Source organism: Solanum stenotomum, chromosome 4, assembly GCF_019186545.1.
Source record: "Solanum stenotomum isolate F172 chromosome 4, ASM1918654v1, whole genome shotgun sequence".
NCBI lineage: Eukaryota > Viridiplantae > Streptophyta > Magnoliopsida > Solanales > Solanaceae > Solanum > Solanum stenotomum.
In genome coordinates, this window is record NC_064285.1 from 34,992,798 (window position 1) to 35,005,504 (window position 12,707).

At 34.0% G+C, this 12,707-nt stretch overlaps 1 long non-coding RNA gene across 1 annotated transcript; it reads left to right on the forward strand.

Annotated features, from left to right (window-relative positions):
* The first annotated feature begins 9,153 nt into the window (after positions 1 to 9,153).
* On the forward strand, positions 9,154 to 12,420 carry LOC125862473 (uncharacterized). Its single transcript, XR_007446051.1, has 3 exons — positions 9,154 to 9,277; positions 11,259 to 11,520; positions 12,136 to 12,420. It is a non-coding gene; the product is annotated as an uncharacterized LOC125862473 (long non-coding RNA).
* The last annotated feature ends 287 nt before the right edge of the window (positions 12,421 to 12,707 follow it).

Here is a 12,707-nt window from a genome sequence, read left to right on the forward strand (position 1 = left end):
TGTATTTTTTATAGTTATCAGATTTTAATTTATTGTAGAGACAAAATAAAAATGTGTGTTCCATATTACTGAATATAAAATTTATTTTGTAAATGATAAATTTTAAACCATTCATAGATATTCACATATTTTCACATTTGTTGTGAAAAAAGAACACTGAACTATTTAAAATAATATATTTTAAAGTTAGAAGATCTTAACTCCGTGAAATATATAATACTTTAATTTAAAGCATGGCGTTATTACAAGTCATATGAACTTTTCTTCGTCTAAAATACTGAAATATTAAGAAATAGTAAATAAGTAAATCAAAAGGGCAATGTTTATATAGTAATAAATATTTTGAAGAAAACTTTCTAACATTTTATATCACACAAGTACAATTGATAAATAAAGTCATTCTTTTGTCTTGAGCGTAAAAAAAAAAATTATGACAATTCACTAACTCTTGAGAAGTTCAATAATTTTGGAAAAAGATATTCAGAAGCTTATAATTACATCAAAAGAGAAATTGTTAAAAAATAAATAAATTTAGACTACATCATGTTAACTTCATATATTGGAGCATTACATACTAATGTATATATTAAGCAAAAAAATAATTATTATATTATCAAAATTATTTTTCTCAAGTTGAGGTTATGGAATGAACCATCTTAGGATAGAACAAGTTACTTCATCAGAATAGTGGTACCTCATATTCCACAAAACTTTGAACTCACTCAACGACAATAAATCACACGAAATTTTTTAAATTGAAAGAAGAAGAATAGTAGAAGATTAAAAAATATTGTGGTTGAAAAATGAGAGGAAGCCCCTCCATTTATAGTCAACAAATAGTAGTATGAACAAGTATTTCATGTGTCTTATCTAAAAAGTCATGACCTTTCCGAGAAGTCACAACCCTTTGAAAAAATCACAACTTATTGAAAAAGTTACAACTCTTTTGAAAAATCACAACTCATCGAAAAATCACAACCCTTGGAAAAAAGTCACAACTTATCACAAAAGCCACAGCTCATCGAAAAAGTCACAACCTAAGTTAGGGATATTATAATAATTTAACATTCAAGTTAGGAGTTCATGATTTGTAGGTAATATAGATAGATATTTTTGGTGTCAAATTTCATTTGGGTTAGCTTTACAATCCTAATATACGCTTAGGGTTTTGAGAGGAGTTTTAGAAGAGGAAAAGAGGAGAAAAGGAAGAACGATAAAGGTTTTTCTGAATCAAGGATTTGTTTCGTTCAATAAAGGTATGTAAGTTTTCATAGTGTTGGATTCGTTCACCCACATGCCAATCATGATTTACATATTTGAATTCATCCATAAAGATTGGGAAGTTTAAGTTCTTGATGAGTGTTCTTCAAGTGTTGTTCTTCGTTCTTGAATTTTGATGTTTTGTTGAGTTCTTGAGGCGAGGATATTGTTAATGATCATTATTCTTGAGGGTTTTCGAGTAAATTTTCATGTAAATAAGTTGAGTAAATGAATCTAAGAGGGTTTGGAAGAAACCATTCGATTCTAGGCGAATAAGGGTAAGAAAATGAGGGAACAAAATTCGTCAGATTTTCTAAGCAGAGTGTCACTACCCAAGCCTATACCCGAGACGTGGCTGATACTCGAGAACCATTGTTGGTCCCCAAGTGAACCATCATCCTGGCTGGCTACAATCAGAAGACTAACACATGCATACAAAAGCTTAAAACTGAAATAAATTCAATTACTCAAATACTGAATCTTTACAATGATTTGAAAAACATAATCAATAGATAAACTCAGAGTTTATAAAAACAACTCAAAGAAGATACATACTAAAAACTACTTAACCTTCTATATCTATGAAGCCTCTACTATTACAGAAGGATATCGGGACAAGACCCACGGCATCTCCAAAACTACTAACTGTAAGGTAAAGGTGAAGTCCTCTGGAATATAAGAAGGGTTTCCAAAGCTGACTGGAATATCACACGACCTCAACAAAATGCATGTTGATGATCCTGAATATCTGTATCTGCATCATAAAATGATGCAGGATAAATGGCTCAGTACATGAAATGTCCGAGCATGTAAGGGGAATTCTAAAGCATAAATATAAGCTTGAACAAATGGAAAATAAACATACTTACCTCTTCTCAAATCACTCAACTCAACTCACCTCAACGAGACATAGTTCAACTCAGGTAAAATAGGGCTCAACACAATAATAAGATACTCAACTCAAGATAAAGCAACAAGAAAAGATGCAATATTTGAAAAGCTTTTAAAACAACAGATAACAACTCAATGTATTGAATAATACAATAATAACCCGACTTGTATATATAAATTTAATATAACTCTATGGGAGATTCTCTAACCGACAACCATCACAATGAGCTATGTGATGATACAACGTCTAGCCAACGATGCCAGAACTGTCCTATACTTTGCCGGGGTATCAAACCTACTACTAAGTGGATCAACTAGTCTATGCTAAAAAGCAATAAGGATTCATCTAAAAAGTATGACCCTTTCTACCCAGGTTGGCTACATGGTTTATGGGGTTGTGAGTTGTATAAATTCTCCTCCATATCGGTGCTCAATACTACTCCCAAAATAGACTAGCTCATATGTTTTTAAAAATAAAACTCTTTCTCTGTTTTGAGATTATTCCTCAAAAAATCTTTCTCTTAAAAGAGATGGTACTCAGAACTGCTCATGAAAACTCATTGGGAAAATAGTGTTTCCTTTTTTCTTAAATGTAAAAATATTTACTCTTGGAAATACTTAGTTCTCATATATCATTTTAAAGAAAATAATCTCATCTCTACTCTTCCTCAAACTCATATGCTCAAATCTTTAAAAATGTTTTATAAAGGTTTGCAAAAGACTTTTCAAAATAGGATTCATGCAGCATTATGGGCATGAACTACTCAACTCAGGGACCTTCATGGGTAAAATGTAGTAGTCCCAAGACTAGAAATATAATCTCAAAAGGATTAGGAACTCAACACTCAAGACTTAGAACTTGAAGATACTACTCCTCTCAAAGATACTCAATTTATGGAGTTCATGCGGAATTTAGGGGCATGAACGACTCGACTCAAGGGTCTAAATAATAATATGGAACTCATGTATACGACTCTTCTAATTCTCATACTTACTTCCTCAAAACTTAGCTCCTATCGATAATTGATCTCAAAGGATTCACAATTGAACTTGAAGACTTTCTTGAACTCTACTCTTACCTCTTTCTTGAATTTGAATTATGAATTCAAGAGTTATGATTCATGATTTGAAGGATCTCGATAATAGTATAGACTTATGAATACATTATCCTCACTCTCATATTCACTTACTTGATTCTTGAAACATGTTATTAGAAATTGTAGAAGACTCCTCAAAAGAGTCAAAGAGACTTTCTCAAAAGACTCATAATAACTCTCAAGATTTGATTCTTAACTCTACTCTTAACTCTTCCTTGAATTTGAATAATGAATTCAAGGATCATGAATTGATATATAGGATTTCTTGATGATTGGATGTAGGTTGGATAGTAAAAATCACTAACTTTCATCTCAAGAATTGCTCAAAACCTCAACAAAAGAAGATTTAGAATGAAACTTCAAGAACACTTACTAAGAACTCATCAAGAGCTTAAATTGCTGAATATTTATGGATAGATTCGCAAAATAAATTCATGATTGACCTATGGGTGAACAAATCCAACACTATGGAAGCTTACATACCTCAAAGAACTAGGTTCTTTCCGAAATCTTAAATTTCTCGAAGGTATGCTTGAAACTTCGAACTTTTTCTCCTCTTGAAGCTTCTCTATAAAACCCTAAATGCCTTTGGGGATGAATGAAACTGATTCCAACCATTTTAGACCCTTAATTGGGTGTAATTCGCATTTAGAATAAGTGGCGGTAAAGAAAAGACTAAAATACCCCACATATTTTTGAGTAACTTTCCTTAAATGGACAACCTAACTTAAAAAGGGCATATCTCCCTCATACGAGCTCGAAAATTAGCAAAATTGGTGGCATTGGAAAGAGGACTCAAAGATCTTTCGTTTGATATCTTATGGTCTAAAAGTTATGGTCATTTTAAGTTGACCCAAAACATAAAAGAACTTAGAAATGACTTGAATGAAGTCTTTTATAAAACCCTAAGCGTATTTGACTTTATGAAAACTAACCCAAATAAGATTTGTCCCCAAAATATTATTAAAATTCATTNAAATACCCCACATATTTTTGAGTAACTTTCCTTAAATGGACAACCTAACTTAAAAAGGGCATATCTCCCTCATACGAGCTCGAAAATTAGCAAAATTGGTGGCATTGGAAAGAGGACTCAAAGATTTTTCGTTTGATATCTTATGGTCTAAAAGTTATGGTCATTTTAAGTTGACCCAAAACATAAAAGAACTTAGAAATGACTTGAATGAAGTCTCTTCTAAAACCGTAAGCGTATTTGAATTTATGAAAACTAACCCAAATAAGATTTGTCCCCAAAATATTATTAAAATTCATTTCAGCTGATTGGGTAAGGAAATGACCGAAATACCCCTTACATTTTGGGGTAACTTCCCTTAATTGGATAGCCCGACTTCAAACGGGCATATCTCCCTTATACGAGCTCAAAATTAGCAAACTTGGTGGTGTTAGAAAGAGGACTTAAAGATCTTTTTTTTGATATCTTATGGGTCTCTTAACTCATCTTGTGCTAAAATTTATGGTTGTTTGAAGTTAATCCAAAACTTTAAAGAACCTAGGAATGACTTGAAGAAATTATCTTTAGTTCTTTTTGGAAATCAAGGTGCTTCATCTAGAGACCTTAAAACTTAAGAAAATTCTAAATTCCTCGGTAAGATCTTACTAGCAACGAAGAATGGTTCGAGTCTTAGCTCAAAAGTTTGCTGGGGTATTAGACAGGGGCTGGCGTGCCGAGCCAGCAGTGGGCTAGAACTGTGCCTCTGAAGTTTAGGGGCTGGTGCCCTGTTCTACGCAGTGCACCGGGGTCACCTTCCCCCATCCTGCTTCCATCGTTTGACTTCTCTAAGTTCCTTTAAGGTATACCTTTACTCCTTTCTTATTCTAACTACTCTAAACTACATCTAATAATTTAGAGATCCTTCATAACATGAATCATAACCCTTGAATTCATAATTCAAATTCAAGGAAGAGTTAAGAGTAAGGTCTTAAGAGTTCTTTCGAGTCATTTTGAGAAGTCTTTTACAATCTTTTAAAGCTTGTTTTAAGACTTGAGTACTTGAGTTTGAGGATGAGTAGAGTTGAATTTCATTTTTCAAAATGAATATATGGGAACTAAATATTCCCAAGAGTAAATGTTTTTTACATTTAAAATGAGGGGAAACATCGATTTCCAAATAAGCTCATAAGGAGTTTTTGAGTATAATCTCTTTTAAGAGAACCTTTTGAGTAATAATCTCAAAGCTTGAGGATGAGGAAATGTTTTTAAACATATGAGCAGAGTATATTTTTGGAAGTAGTATTGAGCACTGATATGGGGATGAGTTCATAAAACTCAGAGTTCTCATAAACCATGTAACCAACGTAGGCAAAAAGGGTCATACTCTTTAAGCATAGCTTAGTGGATCCACTTAGTTGGGGATGTCTTATACCTTGGCAAGGTATAAGACAGTTCTGGCAGTGTGGTCGAGACATTGTATCATCACATAGCCCATAGTGATGGTTGTCGGTTAGAGAATCTCCCAAATTGAGTTATTTGGTATCTTTACATACAAACTAAGTTATTATTGTATTTTTAAATACATTGAATTGTTATCTACTATTTTAAAGGCTTCATATAAACTACATCTTTATTGTTGTTTTTATACTGCATTTAGTCGAGTAGCCATGAGTTGAGGTATAGTTGATTAGAGTCTAAGTGAGTATGTTTCCTTCTTTCCAAGTTCAAGCTTTCGTGTTATGATCAGTGTTTCCCCTTACATGCTCGTACATTCAATATACTGATGCCATTTGGCAAGCATCATTTCATGATGCAGATACAGGAGATCAAGGTCATCAACTGGCGCTTCCTTGATACCATAACAATTTGAGTTAGCTTTGGTGAACCTCCTTGCTTCCGTAGGATCCCTTATTTATTTCCATTATTTCAGTTTTGTTAGGATGATCAGGGGTCTTATCCCGACATCCCTCATAGTATTAGAGGCTTCATAGATAGACAATAGTATTTAAGGAGTCTTTCTTTCATTTCCCTGGTTAATGTTTTAAAGACTGTGAGTTGAACAATTATGTTCATTTGAGTATTTTGAGTTAACTACTTTACTTATGAGTTCAGTTCTTTGTGTCATTCTAATTCACTTGAGTAAGTCTTCCGATGAGAGTTGAGCTAGGCCAAGGGTTCGCTTGGGCCAAGAATAGTTCTCGAGTGCCGACCACGTCCAAGGTGTAGGCTCAGGGCATGACAACTACGATCGAAATCACAGAGACAAATACCCTCCTAATTAATGTTTATTAAAGGACGTGTAAATAGCAAATTCAACAAATATTTTGAAGCGGAGAAAATATTATTTTTTATATTACCAATAAATGATCAAAATGCAAGAGATAATTTAGTAACTCCCTTTTCTTTATTGATGTTTAACTACATATACATTAATTTCAATTTTCTTTTTGTTTTTTTAGGTTTTTCAAATATTTATAGATTAATTAATTGTACTTCTAATTATTAGCCACTAACCATGCCATTACCTATCTATCATGATTTTTCGTAGTATCTCAAATATTAATTAATACAACATTCTAAGTAATATTTTAGCATTTTCATGGCGAGAATTTATCCACACAAAACAAAGGCCGCCAAAGCAAAGTAAGATACATTCTTCTTCAAACTTTTGTTGGTTGAACTTTTCAAACAATACTAATAAGCGCATGTCAGATACTTTTAAAATAATATATTTTTGGAGAACTTCATACGAGTTGCATTGTATTACATAATTTTAAACCATGCATATATATTTTAAGCTAACAACTGAAGCCATAATAATCACTAGTGCTCACTTCAATATTTTTTGTGGCGCATTCATCGCAAAAACTCTTACTTTTTTTTTGGTGGCTACATGAGCCCCCAAAATAAGTCGTCACTTAAATTTCATTTCTTGTTGTGGTTGTTAAAAGTGGAGCTAACTATTGTAGGGGGTTTAATTGAATCTCTTTAGTTGCGATATAATATTAAGTAAATAAGATAAAATAGTTTTGTATATATACACATTGTTAAATTACATTAACATTTAGGGAACTTTTAGTGTCATAGTAAAAGTGATTTTAAAATGAGTTTATGCCTCAATTCAAATTTCAAGTCAAACCTATTTTTTTTAATTCTCTCATTAGAAGTAATAGAATTTCTAGCTCGACCACTAATCAAAGTTGTGCTATTTTTGTGTGCAGTACTGATAGTAGATACTACAAAGATTAGATGTGAGGTGATGCTAATTAATGTTTCGGGAGTTCTAGTGTAAACTTCCTCAGCAAGGAAGCTTCCCTACAATATATCCATTATTACCCAATTAACCGAACTTCCCAGTGAATTCAACCAAATTATAGGACGTCTTAGTGGCAGTGGTGGTGGCGGCGGTGATGGTGATGGCGGCGGAGATGGTGGAGGTAGTGATGGAGGATTTGGTGATGGCTTTGGATTTGGCGAGGGTCATGGATTGGGTGAAAATGATAGATTTGGCCAAATTGTAGGGGGCCTAATTTGTGGCGTTGGTGGTGGAGGAGGAGGAGGAGGTAGTGATGATGGATTTAGTTTTGACATTGGATATGGCGAGTTCACGGCTTCGATGCAAATGGTGGTGGAGGCGGCGGTAGAGGTGGTGGTGAAGGAGGAGGTAGTGATGGAGGATCTGGTTTGGGCATTGGATCGGGTGACGTTTTGGCTTATGTGGCACACCCCGTGACTCCACACAGTTGAGGCGCATAGGAGATATTTGGATGTCACGTAAGCCAAGAAGGTGCACAAAATTGCAAAAAAAATGATTCAGTGGGTAATATGACCATAGTTTAGTTAAGGTGTATCTCTGGATTTCGTCATAGTCTAGTGGGTACTGGCACCTTATCCCATTTATATTTATAGACCAAAAGTTCAAAGAAGAAAGCAAATTCAGCATTTTTTTAATCTTTTTTTTTTCTATAATCCTCCCCACCCCAAACCACCACCCTGATAATCTTTTTTTTGTATATTGTCATGACCCAGACCGTCGTGATTGATACTCACACTAACCCTTCGGTGGGAGAACCATTAATACTAATAAGCTAGCCCAAGAACAACACAACTTAATCAATTACTAGGCATTTAAAGATACGGAAGCAGGTTAAATGCAAGAGTCAAATACAGTTCCCATCAACTCCAAAAGATCTAACAACAACTAACAAAACAATGCGGAAATTATTCCCTAGAACTTGAAAGTCAATGTACCAAAAATCTAACAAGGAATCACAAGTCTAAAGGAAATGGGTACAACCCAATTAAACATAAGTAAATCTAAAGTACTAGTCTAAGTTTGAGTAGTAATGGACTAAACATAACGAGAACTCATGGCAGCCTGGAAGAACTGGCTCACCCTTGAATTCTATCGATCACTGGTCTTCTAAACGTGGTCCGTCAGTAGCCGCCTGAAGATGCCCTATCCCCAACAAAGAAAGAGAAAGTACAGTATTAGTGCAAAACCACAGTGTATAGGTAGGATCACACAACTATCCCAATAAGTGAACATATGGAAATAATCACAACATAATAAAACAGGCATATACCGAACATGTACAATATCAATCATCTTATCAGTATCAAAGAACAATTCCACATTCTAAAAATACATCAATATAACAAGTTAGTGGTCCTGTCATGGTACCCACACACAAACTGTTAGTGTACCGGAATGTGATACCCGATCCAAGTTAGTGTGCCGGATGTGACACTCGCTCCCATATATGTGCTAGAACGTGGTACCCGATCCAAACTGCACTACAACAAAAGTAGGATTTAACGGAAATTATTTAGTGGCAATAATAAAATTGCCACTAAATAGTATTTTAAAGCCAACATTTACCGGCAATTAATCTTAAGCCACTAAAAAGTAACCCTTAATATCACTTTTCTTTTCTCTTTTATCCTCAAATTTTATTTCATTCTCAAATTCCCAAACTATTCGATCTCTCTTTCTCCATTCCATCTGAAGCATAGGGTTGATTTGAAGCTTCCTTCCATGGCTACGTTGGATTTGATCTGAAGCACACAGCAAAAGGTAATCTCTATTTCATTCCGCTCGATCTCTCAATTTCTCAATCTCTCATTCTCGTTGGTAAGCACACAACAAGATAAACTTGGGTTTGATTTAATTAGCTTCGTATAGATTTGAAGAAAACATAGCTAGAAAAACTTGTGTATATTTAGCAGATTCCGTTTTCTTCTATATTTAGCTTGAGAAAACGATGTGAAATTCTCTGTCTCAGGATCAGTAATCGTGGTGAGCTAAATATAAAATGTTATTTCAAACTTGTTCTTGAACAGTTCACTCTAGAACCCTAATTTAGTTCTATAATTTCCAGAGAAGAGAGAAGATTGTTATTGATTGAGAAAATGTATATCTGATGTTACAATTGGGATTTCTGTTACTTATATAGAACTGACCGATGTAGTGATGCGTCTTGCTGGAGATTGTTTTCACATTAATTGATTTGTATTGGGAGTTCTGTTACTTTACAATTGTTATTGATTGAGAAAATGTATATCGTTTGATTTCCATCCCCATTGTCATTTTCTCCGTGTATAGCTAGTTTTTCAGTCTTTTAAGGATTAGTTTGCTCTAGGTAGTTCTATTTTTCAGATCACTACCACAACTAAACAACTGAATCATTACAAATATCACACAATAACTCATCACTCAACAACTTTTATCTATTTCACCACCATGAAAATGACCTATATCTATTTATGAAAGTTCACTCTTACTTATCAAGGGAGTTTGAAAAAAAATTCAATAGAGTACCTTAACATATTGAATTGGAGACCTTAGTGTTACAGTATTCAACTCATACCGACCAAGTAATGCCCTTTAAGACATTCGAGCTTGGTTCCTGGGATAGGAAGGTGGAGTATTTGGTGGCGCAAATCCCTGTCAAAACAAATAGGAATAGGCAACTAGTTGATGCAAGTCTATTTGTCTATGTAGGGGCTTAGAAAAACCAAATAAACCGATGAAACCTTTCAACATGCCATGTAATCCAAGTGCTATAATAATACTTTGATGAACAACAAGCAATATAGATCTTAAAGTCCAAACATATATCTGTAGGCTTTCTATATGGTACAAAATAGTTCGGAGCAAATATGTTAACGAAAAATAAAATAAGATCACTCCTTTACTGAAAATGGCTTCTAATGATTAATCTTAAAACACCATTACCTTCCTATAGGAAAGAACATATCCCTATCTGTACCTTTTGACAATGCAAAATTCCATAACACATCAATTACTGGCAACGGAAAAAATGGATCTGTAGCTAATCTCATTTCTGATTTTGTCCTCATTTTTCCACCAAATAAAGGTTGGTTCAATATGCCCCCATTGATACGCAATGACTCTAATTTTTTATTGAGTAGTTTAAGTGCAGAATTAAAAGCAATGTTACCACTACAACTAACACCATAGAGGTAACACCTTGAGAAATCTCCATATTCCCTTAGCCATTTTTCGCCATTAACGCGATCCAACGCTTGGTTCTTGATCCAAAGAACTGCGTCTATCGTGTCGTGGTATTGAGAGGGGAGCCTATTTTCGGGTGCTAGACCATAATCCAATGCGACAACAATAGAGGGGACTTCGCTACATATATGGTTACAACTTCCATGTATTATTGTACTTGCTATGCTGAAGTGAATCCTCCCTCCAGCAACACCGAAACATAATCAGAGAAGCTACTGATTCTTACTGTTCAGATTGTTGAGAAGGGTACCCTGCATATTGCAGAGTTGCCTGGCGCTGAAAGAGAGTTTGTTAAGCTTAAATACTATATCTATAACTACTCGTCTCAAGATTAAGATATTTATTTTCGTGATTGTTTTTACAAATAATAATTAGAATTTGAATATATTTTGTTTGAATATGATTTAAACCCTCAATTTCTAAAAATTAGAAAAATTACTCAACTTTACTAGCTTAACCATGTGTACATATATTCATTCGACTTGACACATTTTTTGTTGTACCCAGGCACATTTTGCAGATTCCAGAGTACCCTGACACTGAAAGAGATTGCACAGTACCCTGACACTGAAAGAGAGTACCCTGGCACTTGTCTCAAGCTTACGTTATTTGTTTACATGATTGTTTTAATGTATTATCTTAAAGTTGCTTTTGATACTATTGTAGTGAGCTGTGGAAATCTCCCTTCTTTAACACTATCACAGGTATACTGAAAACCTCCCTTCTTTTTGCATATGTTATAGGCCATGTTTCTAGGAGGAAGAACATTGGGATTATGTCAGGTATGTCTTTCTCCAAATCTATTTCCTCGTTACACTAAATTTTGAAGCTATTGCCTTAGGTATGTTGCATTGTAGTCCTTCTAGATAACACTAGGTGACTAGTCCAATAGTAGTAGAATAATTTGGAAGATGAAATTGCATACATTTATAGCATACTCATGTTGATACTCATGTTGATATTCTGCTTATACAAAATACAAAATGTTGATATTCTGCTTATACATGGAGCTTTACATGTTCGAGTTACTATATTTGGACAAGATGGTAGGTCTTCCTTATTGTTCTTGCATAATTGATTTATTTGACATTGTTGTTCCAACCTAATTGGACAAGTTGGCAAAAACTTCCTTATATCTGGGCGTTCATTTGGATCCTCATTCTAGCATTTTACTGCGAAGTCTGTGATGTTATTAGCAAGCTCGTCATTTATCTTGTTGAATTGATTTATCCACTATTGATCTTGTTTTCTCCTTGGAGCTGCTTCATAATCCAGTGGTGGATTGTCATTTTCTTCTCTATTTCTTCAAATTTTAGTCACCTAGTCTTAGTGAGTAAGATATGTAATTGTCATATCAATTTTTTTCCATCTAACCATATGCCGCTATATGTGTACAGTGGTATACACATTCAAATGGCGAGATCCTTCAAGGAAGGAATGACACACTGATCCAAAAAGCTGGAACATTTTCCATGAGGGAAAAAAATAGTGGCTTAATTGCCTTATTTTCTCCATTGTTGAACATATTTTATCTATTTTGATAATTCATAGTTTCTTTTATCTCTACGAGATAAGAAAGTGAATGGATTAAGATTGTTTGTTCTTATTTTAAGTGAATGACATTGTTTTGAGTTTGGTAATTCTTCTTTATTACGTTCGAACTTATTTTTCTTGTAAATTTTATTTTTGGTGTTATAAAAGAGGGTTAAATATGTGAATTTAGGTGAATTTATGATCAGTTTTAAGGCGTTACAATAATTGAGTGACAATTATTATTTTTGCCGGCAATAGAAAATGCCACAAATATGATTGTTTCTAAGGTGGCTTTAATGGCAATAGTAAAGGCCGCTAAATAAATGCCTCTAAAAGTAATTACTTTTAGTGGCAATAATAAGGGTCTTTACCGGCACTCGACATAAATGCCACTAAAGGCTTTAACGACATTGGATCCAATGGCATTTAATCAAAT